The 22,660-nt window shown below is 48.6% G+C and overlaps 1 protein-coding gene across 3 annotated transcripts in view; it reads right to left on the minus strand.

Moving 5' to 3' along the window:
* LOC146812816 (protein mono-ADP-ribosyltransferase TIPARP-like) overlaps nt 1-22,660 on the minus strand; it is a 280,445-nt gene that overhangs the window by 218,689 nt on the left and 39,096 nt on the right. Inside the window, exon 1 of one of the 3 annotated variants that reach the window (XM_085619926.1) lies at nt 13,569-13,648. The exons of the other annotated variants lie outside the window; for them this stretch is intronic. The gene's annotated coding sequence lies outside the window, so the exon portion shown is untranslated. Of the gene's footprint in view, nt 1-13,568; nt 13,649-22,660 lie in introns of those variants that run through there. 3 annotated transcript variants of the gene reach the window in all.

Here is a 22,660-nt window from a genome sequence, read left to right on the forward strand (position 1 = left end):
ACAACATCGCCTGGTTCCTTCCTGGTTCCACGTGGTCACTGGCTAGTGACCCAGACTCTGTCCCTTCTGCTTGCAGGTATCCTTCCTTCTTGATCCCAGCCTTGGGATCTACTGGACACTCTTCACTGACTGCCTGTCAGCAACTTTCCTTCAGGCATCCATAGGAGTCGACGACGAAACCCGATGCAAGTTCACACCTATGCACCCGCAGCCCGTGGGCTAGGTAACTTGGGCATTTCGGTGCTCACTAGGGTATTGACTATCCAAGGGTCTAGTTTCCGAGTCTCGACTTCCTAGCTATACCAGAAGTGTCCTAAAACTGCTTATTTCAGAACTGTACTATTTCTATCGATTATACGCATTACGCGTGAGTGTTTCCACTCTGCACCTGAATCCCGTGGGCCTCCCACTTCCTAACCTTGTGTAGTGTAGCCCCAGCGATTCCCTAGGCCTAGGCCTATCCTAATTCCGTGACAGTGGTCCTTATACCACTTCTTTAGTATATGGTTTGCGTGGCCCCTAGGGCCTAACTGTATTACTTACCTGTGTGACTTAGTGTATGCTTAAATAAGACTGTGTTGTACTTACCTCGAATCTCATAAAGAGTGCTGAGGGTTTGACTAGAATAAATACACTTTATTTTATATATATATCTGTTGTGGTGTCCTTTCATTTGGTATTCAAGGGGTTACAAATGGTATAACAGCTGGCTTCCCATGCCATTCAGAGTTTAGCCTAAGACTGCTCTTGTCCATGCTACCACTAGGATAGCTGGTCTATAAGGTTGACTTTACAACCAATCACCATAAGGGTTGTTTGGACTGATATAAGGTGTACACTAGAACTAGTGACATCATACATCAGTCCAACTTCTCACATTGGTGTGCAGCGGTTGGGATCTGAGCTTGCTGTTGTAATACCATTGTAATCTTGAGATACTAAATTGAAAGATCACACAGATATTGTTTAGGTACATATAACATAGATAATAAATACTTAAGTCCTACTGGACTTAGTTGCTGTAGGTTGAAGGGCCTAGCACACCCTGACTACAACTACTAGAGAGGTTTAGTAGATACAACTAGTGTAGGTAGGTGCACACCCCACACCCTCACTAGAATCATGTCCCTGAATGGAGATCACACTGATACTCCCTCAGGAGAGGAGAATCCTAGACAGATTCCCTCTAGATATGATGCATTCACTTTCCAGGAGATGAGGCAACTGTGTACCTCCAGGAGATTAAAACAGGGTTCCAACCCTACCCTTAGACAGCTAGTGGAGCTTCTGGAGGCCTATGATGCTGAAAGAGCTGCCAACTATGGTGCCATAGCTGTAGATAAGGGCCTCCCCTCCACAGAAGAGACCCCTGACTTAACTGATACAGATGAGTTAGAAGAGACCTCAGAGGAAGTGGGAGGTAGCAAGACCCCAGTCAGAAGATTTAGTCAGGCTAACTTAAGCTTGCATGGGAGCTTCCCTTACAGGCCCCCAAGTAATCTTAAAAAGAGAGATAGAAGGGGTAGATCTCCCTCAGGGGACTCGCTCCACTCCTATCACTCAAGAAGCTCCAATGCTTCATCCCACAGGGGAATGACTTCCCCCCCAGAGGAGAGAGCATAAGGCAGAATGAGGGAAGCCAATCTGAGGATTGAAAGGGAAGCACTTGCCCTTGCCAAAGAGAAGCTTGCTCTGGCCAGAGAGCAAAAATTGAGTGGGTCAGAACCCACTGGTGGCAGCAACATTCCTAGAGATAGGGATAGGTCTTATGACCATAGAAACCTAAGCAAGATAGTCCCCCCATATCAGAATGGGGATGACATCCACAAGTAGATGACTGCTTTGGAGAGGGCCTGCAAAGTACAGCAGGTACCCCAGAGTCAGTGGGCAGCTATCTTGTGGCTCTCCTTTTCTGACAAAGGTAGAGCCAAGCTCCTCACAGTCAGTGATGAGGATGCTAACAATTACAAAGTCCTGAAGAGTGCTCTGATAGATGGGTTTGGCTTAACCACTGAGCAATATAGGTTGTTGTTCAGAGACACCCAGAAGACACAGACACAGGACTGGTCTGATTTTGTGGATTGTGCCACTAAGGCTTTGGAAGGTTGGTTAACTGGCAGCAAGGTGCAGGACTATACAGGATTGTACAACTTGATTATGAGGGAGCAGATCCTTAGTAATTGTCAGAACCAGCTTCTCCATCAACACCTGGTAGACTCAGATTTGACCTCTCCCCAAGAATTGGGAAAGAGGGCAGATAAATGGGTCAGGACCAGGATTAGGCCTAAAAATCAGGGTGGTAACCAAAAGAAAGATACCACCAAGCCTCAAGAGAAGGGTGGGGATAAAACAAAAGAGAAATCTTCCTCAGGGCCCCAAAACTCCACACAGGGTGGTGGGTCCCAAGCTCCCTCCTCTACCACAGTGAAAAAGCCTTACTGCCATGAATGTAAAATTCCTGGGCATTGGAAAACTGACAGCAGTTGCCCAAAGGCTAAAAACAAAACTGTTCCTCCAATTACTCCTGTCACACCACCTATTACTGTCAGCAGTAATCCCCCAGGTGGTGGGAGTGCCCCCAAAAATTTGGTTGGGTTTTCTTGGGGACAACAGGGGGACCCTTGCTTAGCCAATTCCCCTACAGCAGCTACTCTTGTCTGTGATGGTGGCATGGGGTTTGCCAACTTCACTGCCTGTCCCAACACTTTGGGTAGGTACAGACAGGAGCCCTACATCAATGGTAGAAAAGCGGAGGCCTACGGAGACACTGGAGCTAGCATCACTGTGGTGGCCCATAGGCTAGTTCCCTCTGAGCAGCTTTTGCCTTGTTTCTCCTACCAGGTAACTAACATTGATGGCAAACAGAACAGTCATCCCATGGCAGAGGTATGTCTCAGCTGGGGAGGTGTCACTGGCCCTAAAAGGGTGGCAGTGTCCCCAGCCTTGCCTGTAGACTGCTTACTGGGGAATGACTCTCAGCTTGGGCTGGAGTTGAACAAAACATCCATTCTAAAATGGTAGGCCTTTCACAAAAGGGTAGTGGGGTTGTGCCAGCCACAACCCCTGTCCAAGTAGATTTCCTCCCTGAAAAGGTTGGAAGGGCTGTGGTAGCCACAGCCCAGGCAAAGAGACTTCCCTGTAGAGATTGGCAGAGCTGTGACAGACACAGCTCAAACCCAAACTGAGTGCCTCCCTGGAAAGGTTGGCAAGGCTGTAATGGTCTCAGCCTATACTCAGACTGACATAGGTGTAGTGAAGCCTGAAACTATGGATCACTCCACACAAACAGAGAGTAGTGGAGAGGAAGAAAAGTCTCCCTCTCCCCAGACATTAGGAAAGGGTCAGCCTCCTCAGGGATCTGACCTCACCCCTTGCAAAGGAACTGCCCCAGAGGTAGCCAGGCCTGGCCTGGCCTGGCAGAGCCTCTGATGTCAGTGGCCCCTTCCAAGGTGGGACCCAGTCTGGTGCAGGTAGCCTGCCTCTCTCTACCCTGCCTCAGTCAGCCCAGGGCTGCAGAGGTCAGGGAGGCCAGTGGACCCCAAGAGGGCCCCTGTCCACAAGAACCCCCCCATCAAAAGAATGAGGATTGCCTGGCTAGTAGCCCTAGCCAGTTGATGGTTAAAAACATTCCTGAGGGATCCCCTTTACAGGTAGTTAGGGACCTCCCCAAGGGGGATTCTGTTGGGCACAGGCAAACATGGGACCTTAGGGCCCCAAACCTGACCTGTCCCTCCAGTAAGCCCACAAAAGGGACCCAGACTCCAGCTTTAGGTAGCCAGAGGCTGACCCTGAGAGCACAGTGCAACTCAGTTAAAGAAAGAAAGGCATCCATGGTGGAGGATGATTGGAGGAAGCTGAGGCCTCACTTTGAGGACACTCACTTCAGTACTCCATCTCAACACCAGCCTTTAACTTTGCAAAGACACACCAAAGGTAGAGATTCCCTATGGTGGAGACCCTATGATACCTTTAGGGTGAAGGATTGCTTAGTGGACCATGAGACAGGGGGTAACCATGCCAGTGCTGGTTCTTCCTTATATGGCCACTTAGGCAATATAGGCTTACCTGGTCAAGGACAGCCTTATCTCCCTTCGTTTGGGGGGGGGGGAAGGGGTTGTGTAGGAAGGTGGATATCTGACTATGGTTACCCCCAACTTTTTGCCTAGTGTCTAGCTGGTTTTTCGACTTAGTTGGCCTGAGATCCTGCCATTCAGGGTCTCAGGCTATCTGCCCTCTCTTTAAAATGGACTCCATGTACCCTAGGTACATACCCAATTGGTAAGGATCACCTTATTGGACCCTGTACAGTGTACCCTAGGTACCCAGGTCATAGGTGTACCCTAGGCCTCCCAGGGGCTGCAGCATGTATTATGCTACCCCTGGTCTGGCCTTCCAATCAGACACAACTGGCTGATCACTCAGCTGGGGCAAGGTTGTGTAATCACCCCTTGCTTAGATATAGTATACCTATATCTACCCTTAATATAGACACATGTGTACCTATCAGCCACTCCTATGGTAGGCCTTAACAATCCCGGAGGCAGAGGGCTTGGTAACATGTGAGATGGTGCTCTAGCATGAGCTGAGCCTGTCTGCAGCTTTTGGAACCATGTCCTTATAGCTGTTCTATGATATAGCCTACCATATACTCTTAAAGTGCCTTATAATCTTAAACGGTTATGGTAACTATGGTTTGGCTTTATCAAAACATGTCGTGTAAGGTGTCTAACACTTTGGAATAATACCCCCATACCATTTCTGGTGATGAGGATATTATTCCTCCCTTCTAGAGGGAGAGACATGTTAAAAATCCTACTTTGCTGTTTAACTCTCACCAAAGCCTCAGCATCACAAAATGGATGCTGCTGCCACAGACACGAGTCTGACCTCCTGCTGCTGGGAGCCCTCCCAGCCAGGGAGGCCTGGACAATAGGTTTCCTGCTTGGGGAGGTGCTAGCACCTCCCCAGACAGACTTTAGTGTATTGGGGCAGGGAGGGCTGAAAGGAATGAGACATGCCTGGGGCACACAAGGTGCTCCATGCATAGCCCAGTTCAAACCGGTGCTGGGGCACTCCAGCCCCAGCTCTGGCGCGAAACTGGACAAAGGAAAGGGGGTGTAGCCCCTCCCCTTCCTGGTCCCACCCATAGGAGGGACCTTGCAGGTAGCCCAGCACACTAGCCCAGTATATTAGTAGCTAGTTGATCCCTGCTAAATTAGATTACCCTGAACCTGCAACTTGAACAGAAACTCTGGACCTTCGACATTCGACCTCAGGAAGAAGACTGAAGGAATCTCCCTTGTGGCCAAGGAGTGACCACCCTGGGCAACCAGGCACCATCCAGCGACCGCTGCTTGCTTTGCGACCGAATCCTACGAGGGACGACTGCAGAGACTAACCAGCGCAGAGACTTCCAGACACCTCTGAACCAGATCCACATTTCCAGCGAAGCGGAGACCCGTGGAGGCGACGAGGGACGTGGGACCGGCGACTTGGGTAAAGTGGCTAGTAACTGACTAGCGCGACTTCTGAAGCTTCCTCGAGGCTGTGCTTGGGGAATTGAGAAGCCCCACTCCCGAGCACCATCTGCAACGAAGACCAGCTCCCCACACTTCACGTGTCCTGCGTGGGGCCCTTCTGCACCTGTGTTGCTCGACGTGTTGTCCGGTTGCTGGCCCGCTGGCTAGTAGCCTCTGCGACGACGAACCTTTACTTCCAACTTGCTGGTCCGGCTCCTCCAGACTGGCACCCGCTCCTCTGTGAAAGAGAAGCACCCCAGACCTTCCTGGTCTGCACCAGAAGCAAGTCCTCCTTCCTGCGTGGGTTCCACTTGCCAAGGCTTGGTGAGTCCTAGTTCGACTTCGACGCCGCCAACAGCAAGAGCCTTCGTGGGACAGCTCGCCTCCTGGTCCTGGTCGTCCTCGACGTCTCCTGGTACCCGTGGCTGCTGCGACAAGCTTCACCTCTTCACTGCAAGCTTCACGACATCGCCTGGTTCCTTCCTCGTTACACGTGGTCACTGGCTAGTGACCCAGACTCTGTCCCTTCTGCTTGCAGGTATCCTTCCGTCTTGATCCCAGCCTTGGGATCCACCGGACACTCTTCACTGACTGCCTGTCAGCAACTTTCCTTCAGGCATCCATAGGAGTCGACGACGAAACCCGACGCAAGTTCACACCTATGCACCCGCAGCCCGTGGGCTAGGTAACTTGGGCATTTCGGTGCTCACTAGGGTATTGACTATCCAAGGGTCTAGATTCCGAGTCTCGACTTCCTAGCTATACCAGAAGTGTCCTAAAACTGCTTATTTCAGAACTGTACTATTTCTATCGATTATACGCATTACGCGTGAGTGTTTCCACTCTGCACCTGAATCCCGTGGGCCTCCCACTTCCTAACCTTGGGTAGTGTAGTGTTGCCCCAGCGATTGCCTAGGCCTATCCTAATTCCGTGACAGTGGTCCTTATACCACTGGTTTGCGTGACTGTGTTGTACTTACCTCGAATCTCATAAAGAGTGCTGAGGGTTTGACTAGATTAAATACACTTTATTTTATATATATATCTGTTGTGGTGTCCTTTCATTTGGTATTCAAGATGTTACAAATGGTATAACAGCTGGCTTCACATGCCATTCAGAGTTTAGCCTAAGACTGCTCTTGTCCATGCTACCACTAGGATAGCTGGTCTATAAGGTTGACTTTACAACCAATCACCATAAGGGTTGTTTGGACTGATATAAGGTGTACACTAGAACTAGTGACATCATACATCAGGCCAACTTCTCACAGGTGTTGTGACTAGTTGTCTGAGTCAGAGGTTGTCGATCAGGGTGGAAGAGTTGGAGTCGTTGTTGTTCTCGAGGTGGAAGTTCAGGTCCCCGAGGAGGATGTAGTCCTTGAAGGCGAGGGCGTATGTGCTGATGAAGTCGGAGATGGAGTCGCTGAACTGCGGTTGGGGTCCGGGGGGTCTGTAGATGAGGGTACCTCTGAGGGTTGTGTTGGGGTCAGTGTGGATCTGGAAGTGCAGGTGTTCGGCGGTGCTGAGGGTGTCATCGGTGTCTGTCGAGATTTTGAGAGTGTTTCTGTGGACGATGGCAATTCCTCCTCCTACTCCGTTGGTGCGGTCCTTGCGGGTGATCTTGTAGCCTTCCGGGATGGCTATGGCGATGTCAGGTGCCGAGGCGGGGTTCAGCCAGGTTTCAGTCAGGAATGCGATGTCTGGGTTGGTTGAGTCGAGTAGGTCCTAGAGATCAACGGCGTGTTTGCGGGCGGAGCGGGTGTTGAGCAGGATGCATCTGAGGAAGTTGGGTTCTTCGGTAGGTGGGTTGGCGGGCCGGATGCTGGTGAAGCTGCAGTTCAGGCAGGAGAAGGGTCCTTGGGTGCTCTTTGGGATGGCTAGGCAGCAGGTGCGTGATCGTCCGGCGTTGAGTGTGTGGAGAGTGCTGGAGTCGTAGCAGGGGCGGGCGTCGTGGCGTTCGCAGGGGCCAGGTGTCCTGGCGCTGGGCGCGGTCCAGGTGCGGACGAGCGCAGACGGGCTTGCCTTAGGCGCGCCTTCGGCGCACCAGCAACGTGCGCGCTGAGCATGCCCGCTGCGCTGCCACCATATAAGGGAGGAGCAGCTGGGAGGAGGGAGCAGGGTGGCGAATGGGTGAGCAGGGGGGCGGGGCCGCAGAGACGCAGCGGCGGGAAAAAACAGGTGGAAGACGGCGGGGGGAACAGAAGGCAAGCGGGACACAGAAAATGGCGGGAGGGAGGGAACAGAGTAATCAGAGGGAGATGCAATCGGGGATAACAAAACAGGCAATCACAATCCGGGAAGAAAAGTCATTGGGGGAAACGCAATTAGGGGGAAACAAAACAGGCAATGACAATCAGGGAAAGAAAAAATTAGGGGAAGCGCAATCAGGAAAAAACAATACAGGCAATGGCAATCAGGGAAGATAAAAGTAATTAGGGGCACATAATAGGGAGAAAACAATACAGGCAATACAGGCAAATGCACTCAGAAGACAGGTACAACCAGGGCGGTGTGGGGAGCGACCTGCCTGTGAGCAGGGTCAAAGGTCGCTTGTTGGGCTTGTTGGGCTGGGTTTGAGCTGGGGGACTATTTAGCCGGCCATTTTGTGACACTAGCCACCATTTCGGTGGAGTGACATGATAGCCGGCTGGGTGGTTTGGGCTGAGGAACAATTTTGTACAATTGTGTGCAATTTTGTCCCTCCTGTCAGTTGCGTGTCGCTGGGATCACTGTGCGCGACGTGTGGGTCCTGGTTGAGCCCTGCGGTGTTTTTTCAGTGTCTGCGAATGCGTCAAGGCTCACTCAGCGGCCTGTGAGTGCACGGCATTGAATTCAAATCCACCTGAGGGCATAGCGTAGGATCCGCGGGTGACGGAGGCGTTACGCCTCTTGGCTGAAGCGGGCTGCACAGATATGCTTCGGCCTGCGATCAAGGTGAGGCCTCCTAGGCAGGCAGCAAGCAGTGTCGCGATGGCGGTACTAGTGTGCTCGCTGCTGTGGGCCCGAAAACGCTGTGACAATAAGGCAGGGGGGTGCGGGTGCACGGCTTAGCCGGCTGCGCCTAATAAAACTGCACGTGTTGGGGTCGGGTCGCGGCTACGCGGCCGGTGCTCGAGTTGCGGCGGGTGGCTGCGGGGACACCATTAGTAAAAAAGAAGGCGGGAAAAAGGCATGGCAGCGGGGGGGCTGCCCCCATTATGCTGGGCAGCGGCTGGTCCTCCCCCTTGCTGATAGAGAGTGGCGGAGAGGCAGAAGCTGCAGTGGAGGATGCAGAATGCCGGGGGAGGGTGCAGGGTTTGATGGGGGGCCGGGAGGGCAGCGCCGGGGGCCACACAAATTTTGGGGGTTCCTTGGGGGGAGGGTTGCCTGGTGGGGTGTTGGGTGGGTGCAATGCCGAAGGAAAGCAGGAGGGGACCCAGCAGCAGGCCGGGTAGCGGGGAGGTGGCGGGGGAAGGACTGGTTGGGGTCCGTCAAGTGGAAGAGAAGGGGGGGCCACGGTGGGGAGCGATGCCGTCCCTGGAAATAGGGGGATGGCTGGAGAGGGCCCCAGAGGAAAAGGTGGTTAGAAAGGGAGGGGTAGGAGGGCCTGGGGGCGGGGAGGAGTGCTGGGGAGTAGGGGGGAAGGGGAGCTTGTCACAGGCTGGGCGGGCCTGGGAAGGCTGCACGGGCAAGAGGGTGGTGGATTCGTTGGAGTGGAGCGACGGGGAGGAGGAGGGCATTGGGGGGGTTGGTCAGGGGACCGGGGGGCACTCTGGCTCGGCGGGGGGGCATTCGTCCGGTGCGTTGGGCGGGTAGACGTTGGCACGGGTATTCTGGGTTTTTGGGGTCAGAGGTCAGGACTAACCCCGGCATGTCTGACTCCACTTCTTTTTGGCAGGGGCGGCAGGCGAGGTACTCTGGAAAGTTGCATGCAGCTCCACCCCACCGAGAGGATGGGCCGGCTCTGCCTCATGCGGGCAGCCACGCTCCAACGAGGGACATGCAAGAGGTGGTGCGCAGGAGGAGGGGTGAACGGTCCCTGGTGTCACAACCCCAGTCGGTCGATGCGGCCTCAAGAGAACAGGCACAAGTTTCATGTAGCACATCACGGGACTCAGAGGGCAAGCGCACAGGGCAGCGGAAAGGGAGCATTGATTTAGGGGAGCTACTGCGCACTTGCTGGGAGCGAGCAGGCTTGAGCAGGCTGGAGTCCATGGAGGATGGCCCATTGCCAAGCCGCACAGGCAGGGAACGAGCACGTGTGTACGGGCTGGAGTCCGAGGTGGATGGGCTATTGGATTATGACCAGGAGAGTGTGGAAGAGGGGGAAATAGTAGGAGAGAAGGAACGGCAGGCTGAAGAGAGGGGAATGTCATTAATGACGTGTTTAGTCTTTTGCAGAGCGGTCCGGACAGACGGAACAAGGTGGATAGTGTGGTGGCCCCCCGTTCACGACTGGTTAGGTGGCGGGGTCCGGTTAGGCTTGGCTTTGGCAGCAGAGAATCAAACGAAGGAAAGTATGAAAGTTGGGGGGAACGGGACGCGGGCAGAGAGACAGCAGGAGCATCAAGAACCCCCTTTCTTTTAGTAGCTAAAGCAGGGGTTTCCACTGGCCGGGTCTGATGGGCTGAATAAACTGGGGACACACTATTTACTCTGATTAATTTTAGTTCTTTCCATGCCTCCCTTATTTCCAAACGCACACGCTTAACACTTTACGGAAAAACTACAGAGGGGCGGGCAGAGGGCTGCCACCGGAGACAAGTATAGTGAAGGGGACACAAAATGTTGACAATGAGGAAACGGAACACAGAAGGCAAAAAGTACACAGGTCGAGCTCAAGGTGAGATAAAGTAAGGAAAATAAGTCCTGGCAAAGCCAATAGGTCTCACCTACAAGCATCAATGGCTGACTTTGCAATTTTAGCCATAGCAGAATGCCTGCTGTGCAGCTTTGCTGAAAGTAAAGAAGAACAAGCATTTGCAATGAAATAGGTCTCACATTTTAAAAACGTTGACCTATTGGTATTGTAAATGACAATGCCTTTTATTATTGCAGGTTTTTTAAACACATAAATAAAAGGCATTGTCATTTACAATGCCAATAGCTCAAAATATCGCAATTGCGAGACCTATTGCATTGCAAATGCTTGTTTTTCTTTAGTCATGGACTGCCTGTGTACGCTTGGTAAACCCCCGTAGTACACAGACTACAGGTTAAGAATAATTGATTTACAGGAAAAGGAACATGATAAAACCTGCATAGATAAACAGTGATTACCTCCATGTCCCTCATCCTCAACTCAGTCATAACTACATGAGGTAGTATCGAATCAAAGACAGGAAACAAATCAGGAAACGCTTGCTAACACCTCCAATCCTCTTGATAGGGGCTATAATACAACAGCCATACCCTAGCACTGCCTGTTTTGTTTTCTGTGTCCGACGGGATACGGGGGATGCAGCGGTAACTTGCCAGGCGTTTATCTCCAAAGGATTGTTGCAGGCTTTTCTCCCTCTGCTGGGCTTTAGGGACCAGCCGTGACCAGCGTAGGGAGCCGGATGCATTTGTGGTCCCCTGTGATTCCAGGTATGTGCTTTTTCCTTTGACGGCACGGTTAGATCTGCCTGCCTGGCTTGCTTGTTTTCCTGGTGTGCCCTCATGCTGCTTGGCTGGCTTGGGCTGATCGGAGTTCCCGCACGGCGGGTGCACGATTGGCGTGTTGATTTCTTTCGGCGGTCACTACATGCAGGGCCGGTTTTAGTACTGGTGGCGCCCTGTGCGACAATGTTTGTTGGCGCCCCCCCATGACCACCTTGCCACGGATTCCCTCACTACCACCATTTGACAATGCTCCTCAAGTCTCCATAACCACTGTCTCTTAATTCATTTCGTTGTATAGCGCCACTCATACCAGTGCACGGTGTCAGAGCACTTTACATCACACATACATTGCACGGAGACAATCATACATGTGTAAATTAGTGTATAGGAAATGTTACATAAGACAGAGGCCTACAAGGTGTAGGAGTCACATATCATCCATTCTGGTAGGCAGTATAGTTTAAGAGTCCTTGGTCTGGAAAAGCACAAATTCAGAATTTAAAGTGATACACCATTGTTAGGGGTTTTCTTTAATAATAAGAATTGATTTCTACCCAAATTAACCCTTTTTGCAATATTAGGATAAGACTGGGCAAAAAAGCATGTAGCTGTAATATATTCCTTGCAGTTTGCATGCAGCTCTTTGAGGACAGTTAATAGCTCACTGTTCTTCCATTCAGATTTTAACTTTTAAACTGCAGGTAACAAAAGGATCTCTCTGACAAAGCGATAACCCACTGACCTATTTATAGTGTATGTAGTTTGTGGTCTGAATGGGACTTGTTCTGTGCAGCAGGCACATTAACCCTCTTCGCTATGATGAGTCAAAAACGTTCTCTACCAGACAAAGCTCCGGTCTGTCTACAGGAAAAACATTAATCACCGCAGTTATCGTGACATTTTCATTGATGCTTCAAAATTGCTGGGGCAAGGAACGTGGCATATGGTGCTTCTTAAACAATAAACATGGCACCCCCAAATCAGTGCCCGGTGTGGTGGCACCGATCCCACCGCCCTAGAGCCAGCCCTGACTACATGGGGTTGCCCACGTGTTAGCCCTGCAGTTTGGGAGACTGTGGAGCACTGTTGCTTCAGGTTGGCATGGGCTGCCCAGCCGACTTGGGCAGCCTGACACCCTCTGCGGCATGTTAGCCGGGGAGGGTGGGGGGAGCTTTGCTATAGGCATGTATATTGCTTTGTTGGAGGGCTTAGCTGATTTCAGGCTGACTGCAGTGGATGGCCGGGAGGTGCTGGTTCGGCTGGGTTATGGCAGGACCAGCTAGTCCGCTGCTATCCGGAGCTGTGCGTGCAGACGCCGTCTGGGGTTCCCTTTCAAGCCAGGCAGCATTTGACAGCATTCTTATGGTGCTGTCCTGTCAATCTTGTGTTTGTTTGGGTTGGATGCAGTTTCAACTGCATTTTCCCATGTCTATATCTATGTGAGTTGGGATGATGGTTCACATTCTACAGTTTTGTTTGGTGGTGGTGTAAGGGTTCTCTCTGCTGACTGCACTATGGGGAAACACGCTGGGAAGAGGAGGCATTGTTCCCCGACGTCGTCATCATCTTCTTCCGTGGGGAGTTTGGCATCTGTCCCTTCCACAAAGAACAAGCATTGGCATAGCCAATAGGTCTCGCCTTTGGGACGTTATAAGTGTTTAGTTATCCAGCACAATATCCTCGGTGCAACAACATCAACTGTTGCATGGCAAAACACTCATAAGGTCCCAAAGGTTGAAATGAAATAGGTCTCACATTTGCAAAAGTTTGAGCTATTGGCATTGTAAGTGACAATGCCTTTTATTTATGCGTTTGAAAACCTGCAAGCTGTGTGTAAACAAGCACTTTGTACTTATAGTCCATGCTTATGAGAAGCAAGGCTGGCAGTCTCTTTTACGGCCAACCTTGCTTCTCGTAAGCAAGGACTATACGTACAAAGTGCGTGTTTATGCACCGCTGGCAGGTTTTCAGAACAAATTAATAAAAGGCATTGTCAATTACAATGCCAATAGCTCCAACTCTCGCAAATGCGAGACCTATTGCATTGCAAATGCTTGTTTAGTTTGGAGTAGTTTTTTAGGTTCAATTCGTAGAAATGGCTTTGGCACGGGAGCATCCAAGGGGGTCCACATAAGACAAACGATTTAGAACCGCCGTCCTAAAGCAACATCTTGGTTCAAAAACACAAAGGTCACTGGCCAATGATCATGTCCCTCTGGTGGTCACCGACTGCCCTCACCTACAAGTCCTGCACAACAACACTTTAAATCGCCAACCCATCTCCTAAGAAACCCTCTGTCTTCATAAGAACTACTCTGACTTTCAAATAACTTGAAACAAATGGTTATTAAAAGCAGACTAACAAGCCACAAAATGGGTACGTGACTGCCAAAACATAAAAGTCTGCATTCTGGCAAAAACAGCATGCCACAGAAAGATACAATCTCAAAATCCTGTTACATTTACCTGCAACAGCCATCAATGCGGTTCCTTTCAGTGTTCGCACAAAATGCTCGATAGCTTTTTCTAGGTTGATGAAACCGATGTGACGCTCAGAAAAAAAAAGAAAGAAAAAGTGTACGGGTGCAACAACAATTGCAAGGCAAACACACTAGTTGGTGAGAGTACTCTGTTGCAAAATCAAAAACAGCATGAAAGACAAGATTGAGGGCAGTTTACAAAGGGAACTGCAATACATGAAGTAACAGAATACCGATTAAGTCAAAATATTGCAGTGCATATTAATTTAAACTGAGGAGAACTGATGTCATGTCTCCCAACCGGAAACTCCATCATCGTGCCACCAGCCCCCAACCACCAGGCAATGCAAAAGATGCGGAAAAAATCTAGGACACACATGAATGCAAGTTTCATATTATGCTCCCATGACAAAAGTAAACTGATTTTTTCTTTAACCAGAAATCTCAACTGATGAATTCTAAACAGCGGACTTTTTTTTTTTACAAGTCAAATATAATTTGTTCACAATAGGTCTCGTGTCTTAGGTTTTGGTATGGTATATTTGTGGTTGTATCTAATTTTAATATACTGACTGTTCTGTCTTTTACAATGAATAATCGAAATAAAGACTTTTTTTAATTGAATTGAATTGAATAGGTCTCGTGTGCTCCCAACAGAACACGACGGGTGTTCACAATAGGACAACCTGCATTTCACTCACCTTCTCTTGCACTAATCTACGGCTGTTTACATAGCACCTGCGATAGCACTGAGCGAACGTCTGAGCACTACAGTATTTTGGTAGACCTGCAAAGTGGATCAGAAAGTGGTAATCTGCCTATGAGCAATGCATGTATTCAAGCGGGGGCAGGATGGGCTAGAAGTGTGATCTGGATCCAGTCAGCAAAATGACCGCCAGACTACATCTCCTAGCAACTGAAAACACGCGGGCCTGCTACTACAGAGGGCACCCTTACAAGATGCAATTAATGCTGTTTGTGTACCCATCATTTCTCCCAAACTGGGAAATCATTTCCTTCTCGAAATAAGTAAGACCTCTGTCTCCGCTCTTTTTTCCATACTGGGGGCGGTAAATCTCTGGAAGACCCCTGTTATGTTGTGGGCTCTAGGCTCACATTTTAACGAAGGACTCACACAGACACCGTGGCTACCCTCATTCAACTGGCCACAAGCACGTGCACCCGGGCCCTTTTATTGACAGGCTCACGTCACTCGTGACACCTGTGAGGGATGCGTGTGGGGGTGCAAGTGTGCCCACTCCCATAGGGGAGTGGCTACTAACTCGGTGTCTGTCGAGACAATAGAATGTGTCTTGCAGGACACAACAACCCCCAAATCACTCAAAAACATGCATTCTTCTATATGTAAGATTAGATCCTCCCATATAGTGTGAGTGGTGTAAGCTATGGAACAGAGCGTCAACAAGCGTTGCCTCAGCAAGGCTGGGGGCAGGGGACCAATGAAGTGCCAGGGAAGTATAAGGAGGAAGTGAGGGCCAATTACTTACACAAAGCAGTGGGGTCGAGAACGAAAGGCAATGGATGGGAGTGTGTGTGTATGCGGGGCATTAAATGTGGAATGCGGGTAGGAGAGGGAATCCATGAATGCGGCGGGGCAGTGAACCTAATGACTGGAAGGTCTGTAAAGGCAGGGGATGGGGAGGGAGGGCAGTGAATTGGTAGGGGATGGTTAGTGACAATTAATGTGGAAGGGAGAATGTGTATGTGGGGGTAGCAGGGCAAGAATAGATCCTATGAGCGGGAGGGGGCAGTAAATTGAGGAGGTGGTCGTGGAAGGGGGCACAGACAGTGAGTGTTACAGGTTGTGGTGGGACCGAAGGAAGGGGTGGCAGTGTAAGGGAGGGGATTGGCTTGGATAGATGGTGGCGAACTGGTTGAGTGGGTAATGGGAAGGGCAGTGAATGGGGGTTCGGGAAGGGTCAGAAGTAAATGAGGAGAGACGAGGGTCAAGTAAAGAAAATGAGCAGTGGCCATGGGGTAGTTAAAGCAAAAGGGCAATAGATGTGAAGTGAAATCAGTAGACACAGAGACCGTCGGGGAGTGGACGGGGAGGGTCAGGGGCCGAGGTGGGTGGCATAAAGGAGATGGAGCAGCAAAGGCGGGTGGAACCCGAAGTAGAAAGCAGGTGACCACAGACCTCTTACCTTGATACTATCTCCTGTAATGTATGGTCAGGCTCTTCGCTCCTTGCGCACAGGGTGTGGGCCCCCCAGGGGGTCGCATCTGCTCGACACCTCACTATCTTTCAGCCTCGATGTGTCAGTGCTTCAGTGTCTCAGTGCTTCAATGCCTCTGTGTCGCAAGATCTCTATGGCTCGATGCTTCACAGTTTCCGCACCTGACAGTCTCTGCACCTCGCGGTCTGTGACTCGTCTCTGCACCTGACAACCTCTGCGCCTCGATGCCTCTCTACCTCTGTCTTCGCTGCGTTGTGCATACAAGCTACAGCACTTCAGCTTCTACGCCTCGATACCACAGCCTGATCGCCCTTTACACTTCAGCCTCTCGCGTCTCGATGGCTCAGCCTGCACGCCTCTCACACTGCAGCCTCGAAGCCTCTGTGCCTGCACCCTCAACACCTCGCTAGCTCGCACAGGAGCCGCCGCTCCTTCTGCTGCTGCTGCCACCGCCGCTCACACGTCTCCTATGAAGAATGTGCGCATGCAGCGCGCTCGGCCCCTTGCACGAACGCACGTGGGGGGAGGGGTGGGGAGAGTGCGGCCCGAGAGCACACACAGCGATTCCCTTGTGGGAGCGAGCCTTGGGCACCCTCTGTTTGGAAGTTAATTACAAACAGATGTTGCCAAAGTTCGCTCCCTCAAAGGAATCGCCAAACGTGCATGCGTTGCCATTGAAAGCAATGGAAAGCGTACATGTTTTTGGCCCAAAAAGTGAATCGATTCCTAAAGGTCTCCTCCTATGCAGCGCATGCGTGCTGCGTAGGCGAGACCTAAAAAGAAGTTGGATCAGGAGACGAGGCTTATACAGCTGATTTTGGAGACATTGGCTTTCTTCAAAAAGAAATCTAGTTCACAGTCTTGGGTTGGGCTGGAGCTTTATTCTGACATTTCCAGCACTGATTTGTCTGAGGAATCCTCTATGAGTTCCATAGAACATAAAGGAAAGTATAGCTCTTCAGGACATACTACCTGACATTCTGAACCATGGGACTGTAAATGTGTGATTTTCCGATGCAGAGCTGGCCAGCACTTCTAAAGACTTGGTGTTGCTGCTGCAATATAGGAAGCAATCTACTAGAGTCCTGCCCATTCATCCGTTTATGACGGGCATTATGTTGAATGAGTGGAAGGATCTTGAGCGTATTGTGATGCCTTGCTTCATGTCCAAGTTTGATCTATATTGGGATATGGAAGATTGGATTCCTTAATCGGTCCATGTGGACTCTATTGTGGCTAGTCTGGTGGGGTGCCCATCAATGGCGGAAGATAATGTCCTTAAAGGGGGGGGCGGAAGGCAAGAAGATTGACTCATCTTTGAAAGAGATCCATTCAGGGTCTCATCTTGCCATTCGTTCTGGTATATATGGGACGCATATTGCACAGTTTTCAGACTTCAAGACTTTATTCACTACTATGCAGGAGGGTGGCCATTGCCAAATTTATTGGAATCTATGGTTCACCAAACTGAACTTCTTTCAGACATTGCATTTGATTCAGTAAGAGCACCGGAGTGGTCTTGTGGTGCTTTCATTGCGTCCAGGTGAAACCTGTTTCCTGAAAGGGTGGAACACAGATGCTGCTTAGAAGTTGATGGCTTTTTGGGAAAAGGCTAGTGGAGAAGTTGCATAACTTTTCAAGGAGTGGAATCATTCCTTTTCCATTAGAAAGCAGCAGCAGCAGCAGACGCAGCCTTTCTTTTTTTCAGCGAAGTCCTTTTGTCAGCCTTCCCTTCAGCAGAAGAATGCCTTCAAGGGTCAGAAGCGCAGTGGGAAGGGTTTTCAAGGCAAATTTGAGAGAAAGCCTTATCCAGAACCAAGGCACTCTAATCAGCAGTCCTGACTATGCCATCGCCAGGAGGCCGGTTGGCGTGATACCTTAGGTTGATGAGAGGCTGCATCATTTCCTGGTGTCTTGGCATCACAAAATGTCGGACAAATGGGTGTTGAGTGTCCTCGAACTTGGTTACCAAAAAAAAATTAATATCCTTCCCCCCATCATCGGGGACAGTTCAGACACCACTTCCAAGGGATGTTCTCAGGAGGGAAGCACTGTTGGATGGGATTCAATTGCTGCTGCAGAAGAAAGCAATTGTTCTGGTTCAGGCATTGAAGAGGACAAGGCTATTATTGTGTTGGGTTCCCAGTCCCGAATATCAAGGGGGGCTTCCAGATAGTAATCAACCTCAGATCCCTGAACAAGTTTATGCGGAGGATCTCTTTCAAGATGGAGACCTTACAACAGATTATTCCATTGATTCAAGCAGGCTTTGTAAAGTCAACATTGGACCTCCAGGATGCCTATCTCCATGTTCCTATGGCATTGAGGTTCCAGAAGTATCTGCGGTTCTCGCTGAGGGGGTCATTACTGGCAGTTTTGTGTTTTCCCATTAGGCCTGCGGTCCTCGCCCGGGTTTCTCACCAAGGTGGTGGCTCTCCGGTTGCTTATCTTCATCTCCAGTGGATCTTGGTGTCTCTGTACCTGGACAAATGGCTGCTTCAGGCCCCATCTGTTCTGGTGATGCAACTACATCTGAACTTGAACATGCATACTTTAAGAAGCCACGGTTTACTCCTGAATCTTCTGAAATGCGATCTTCTGCCCTCGACTAGAAAGACTTTCATTGGAGTGATGTTCTGTTCTGGGCAATGTGTTCCTGCCTCAGTCCAGGACCAGCAGCTGCAGGGCTTGGTGCGGTCACTATTGTCACAAACGACATCTTCTCTTTTTCAGTGGATGGAAGTACACGGGAACATGGGGGCATATGTTTTCCCAGTTCCATGGGCAGGTCACACCTACAGCCCTTGTTGTGGCACCTGTGCTGGTTTGTTTGATCCCGATTTGGGATATGGCCTTGGAGATCCCTGTGTCTCATGTTATTGTGCGCAGCCTGCAGTGGTGGCTGGACTACTCAAATCTCACCAAGTATGTGCGGATGCATCCTTCTCCTCCGACAGAGCTGAAGACGGATGCCAGTGCACTCGGAAGGGGAGCAACTATGGGTCAGAGGTCCATTCAGGCTTGCTCCGATGAGAGGCAATCAATACCTTCAACTGGAAGGAACTGTCAGCGGTAGAGAGGGTCCTTTGGTATTTCCATCCCCACCTGTCCGGTTGCAATGTTCTGGTGCATTCCAACAATACTGTGACTGTGGCGTATGTGAATCATCAGGGCAGCAATCACAGTCAGTCGTTGAACAAGGTGGCTTGTGCTGTGGCCAGTTAGGCGGAACTTCATCTCCAGGCAATTTATGGTCATCACATCAGGGCTATGGACAATGTGGTGGTAGATGCCCTGAGCTGCAAGTTTCCATCTTCTCAGGAATTGTGTCTGACTCCCAGGATACCACACATAATCTGCAGGAGCTTCGGATGTCCAAAGGTGTATTTGTTTGCCTCCAAAACCAATGCTCCTCTTCGGATCTTTTGCTCCAGGATTTCGGAAGTGGAGGCCTGGGGAGTGGATGCATTGTCGTTTCCGTGGCCTCCAAGTTTCCTGTATACCTTCTCTCCTTCCACCTCATTAAGGTGTTTATTTTGAAGGTTTTGAGAGAGAAAGCTCAAGTGGTGGCGGTGTTTCCGTACTGGCCACGGAGGTCATGGTTCCAGCTGTTGACGAATTTGGCTGTGAGCCCTCCTTGAATCTTGTGTCAGAGACTGTCTCGTCTGCAGTTTCTATGTCATCGTCCACTGGTCCCTCTAACCCTAGCGGTTAGAAGGCTGAACGGCAGACTCTAGCGAGGCAAGGTTTGACAGCCCACATTTCAGTGGTCCAGGGTTCACGTAGAGGTTCTACTCTGTCGTCTTATTCTAAGCATTGGACTGCTTTCATTTTTTTTTTTTTTATCTTTATTTTTTATGTAGCATAATCCATAACGTTTCCTTCTGTATTGTAAAAGTTCTCTTTTTTCTTCAGACATTTACATTAAGTGCATATATACCTCTGAATCCATAAAACCAGGAGATATATAAACATGTAAAGTGCATACAAAATTCATAGCAGGTAGTAAAGTGCTTAGGTCATCTTATCTAATTCATAAATCCTTTTAACCCACCACTGATGTAATTCAATTCTTCTATATTCTACTCAGCTTAACTACCGAACACACCCTTTTTACATATATATATTCCAGCCTAAAGAGTCTTTGCATTTTAATTAACCATTGGAAAATTGTTGGTATTGTCTCGGATTTCCAATTGGCAAGAATTTATGATCTTGCTAATAAGGTGGCAATAAAGATGAATTGTCACTGGCCAGTAGTGAGCTCGTCCTGTACCTCTACACTGCCTGAAAGGGCGACTGAAGCATCAGGGGAGAGATCAAGTGACAGACTTCTTCCAATTTCAGCAAAGACATGCAGCCAATAATTCATTAGATGGGTACATGTGAACATCCCATGCGACCATTCCCCAATTGCTTGTCTGCATCTAAAACACCCAGGGTCTACCGTCGTATAGATTTTATAGGAGTCTGGCAATATTATAGTAGATCACCCATTTACTAAAAAATGCCATCCTACTTAGATTAGCAGCTTTTACTGCCTTGTAGCTCATTTTATTAAATCCTTGCCATTGTTGGAGGTTAAGGCGGGAGCCAATATCTGTAGAAATTATTTCTAAGTGATCTGAAACTATTTGCTTATTCTCTGCAGATTTAAATAACCTATATCAGTTCCCAAGCCCTTTAGTTCTAAGTTTTAAATGGGCTTTCCCGAATTTTCACAGTTCACAGTTTTCTGAGCTTATTAAACCTGAGCAAAATTTCTTAATCTGAATATACCTGAAGAGAAAAAGCATATTTATATTAGTGTACTGTTCTCGTTAGTTCCTTCCAGCATAAGAAATACTGACTTAAGAACCGAAGTTTGGCCCACTGACCACAAATCTGAGTAGACCACTGAAGCCCCAGGGGAGGCATTCTACTAAAATCAGTTGAGGGTGCAGCCAGGGGATTCCGTGGGCTTCCCAAATGTTTTGGAAATGAGATGTTATCACTGGGGATCTTGTAATGCAATTTCTTCAGTAATTTTGGGATTCGTAAGAAAGGAGCTGGAACAATCTTAGATTCCTTGAGCATTAAAGTCAGGAAAAAAATGGCAGAAAACATATCCTCTGAATTGTTATAATTCAACCAATCAATAAGTGAAGCTTGATGATATAAACAAAAATTAGGTAAATCAAGACCTCCATCTTCCACCTCCAATTGTAACATTTGTAGTTTCAGTCTAGGTTTTTTTGCTTGTCATATGAAATGTCTTATTTAAAAATATATCTGGTCAAAGAAAGACTGGGGGACCTTAACCATTATATTAGAAAATAGGAAAAAAAAGAAGGGGAGAATATTCATTTTAATCAGAGCCACTCGTCCCATAATTGTTAAAGGAATATCCTTCCATTGCTTAAAGAGGTTACACATCTTATTAACTGAAGAGATAAAATTAAGCAGACATAAGTCCTCTAAGCGAGAGGTTATAATTATCCCTAAATACCTTATGGGATGGGTTGTTTAATAATGTCCCTGCCTTGGGAGGGGTAATATATCTGGAGAACAATTAAAAAGTAATGCTTCTGACTTTGTGGGATTTATTTTATACCCCCCGATTTCTGTAAATTCATTTATTTTAGAGAAAGTTCGATATGTTTTCTTCATTGGTGGCTAAATACAGAGCCAAATCATCTACAAATCACCTAAGTTTTGCGAATCCAGGGACTTGGGCCTGATGGCACCAGCCAATGGTTCAATAAAAAGGGAGAAGAGCATTGGAGATAGGGGACAACCTTGTTGCGTCCCCTGGCTAATAGAGATAGAGCCGGACATATTCCCATTAACAATTATGAAGACCTGGGCATCACAGTATAGTTTTTTCACTACTTGACAGAATTCAGATGGAATCGCTAATTTATTCATAATAGCAAAAAGTACATTCCACTGCACTCTGTCAAATGCTTTTCGGCATCTAGCATTATTACTGCTGCTTTGATTTTTATTAGTACAGAAAAGGTCGATTGATTGAAGTAAGTAGTGAGTATCAGAAGCCAATTGCCTACCTTGCACAAATCCGTTTTGTTCCCAATGTATAAATGAAGGGGTCACTTGTGCAAGCCGGTTTTCCAGAATTGTTTTAAAAGATCTTGTAATCGACAATCAGTAGGGCCATTAGTCAAAAAGAATTTACGTCTTCTCCCACAAAACTAATCACCGCGGCTTGAGTAAAAGTCACCGGCACTGCGTCTCCTTATAGAATCCCATTAAATATTGATCTCAGAAAGCCGTTCAGTTGGGGAGAGAATGTCTTATAGATCTTAATTGGAACCCCATCAAGCCGACATCCTTTGGTAGATGGTGATGTATTCACTGCCTGACTGACTTCTTCAGATATAATATTTGCAAGTAGGGATTCTCCCTGTTCCGTAGATAAGATGAAACAATGAATTCCATTTAGCCAACTTCTAGCTTCCACTATATATGTGTTATGGGACTAAGAATAAAGCTCCCTATATTGATTAAGGAAAATAGTGGCAATTTCAAGAGGCTGAGATATAGGTCTCATAGTGGCTGAGTCATTTATTTTTTTAACTCTATTGGTAATGGCCCCAAGCCAAGTATCTACCGATATGATCATTTTCTTCATATCTTTTTTGCAAGACTGAGTCATGGGATATTTTGGATATTAAAAAATCTTGTAATTTATAAATCGCTTGACTGGGCTTGTTTTTTCCTTCCTGGGAAGGTAGGGTTAGATAGCTTGCGGTAGCTATAGAGAGTTCTTTTTCTAGCTGTAATCTTTCTTAATTCTCTTTTTCCTCTTGTAGGCTTTATAGGAAATTACTTCCCCTCTAAAGAAGGCTTTAAGAGCGCCCGATACTTCAAATTCTGAAGC

This window comes from Triturus cristatus, chromosome 7 (genome assembly GCF_964204655.1).
Source record: "Triturus cristatus chromosome 7, aTriCri1.1, whole genome shotgun sequence".
Classification (NCBI taxonomy): domain Eukaryota; kingdom Metazoa; phylum Chordata; class Amphibia; order Caudata; family Salamandridae; genus Triturus; species Triturus cristatus.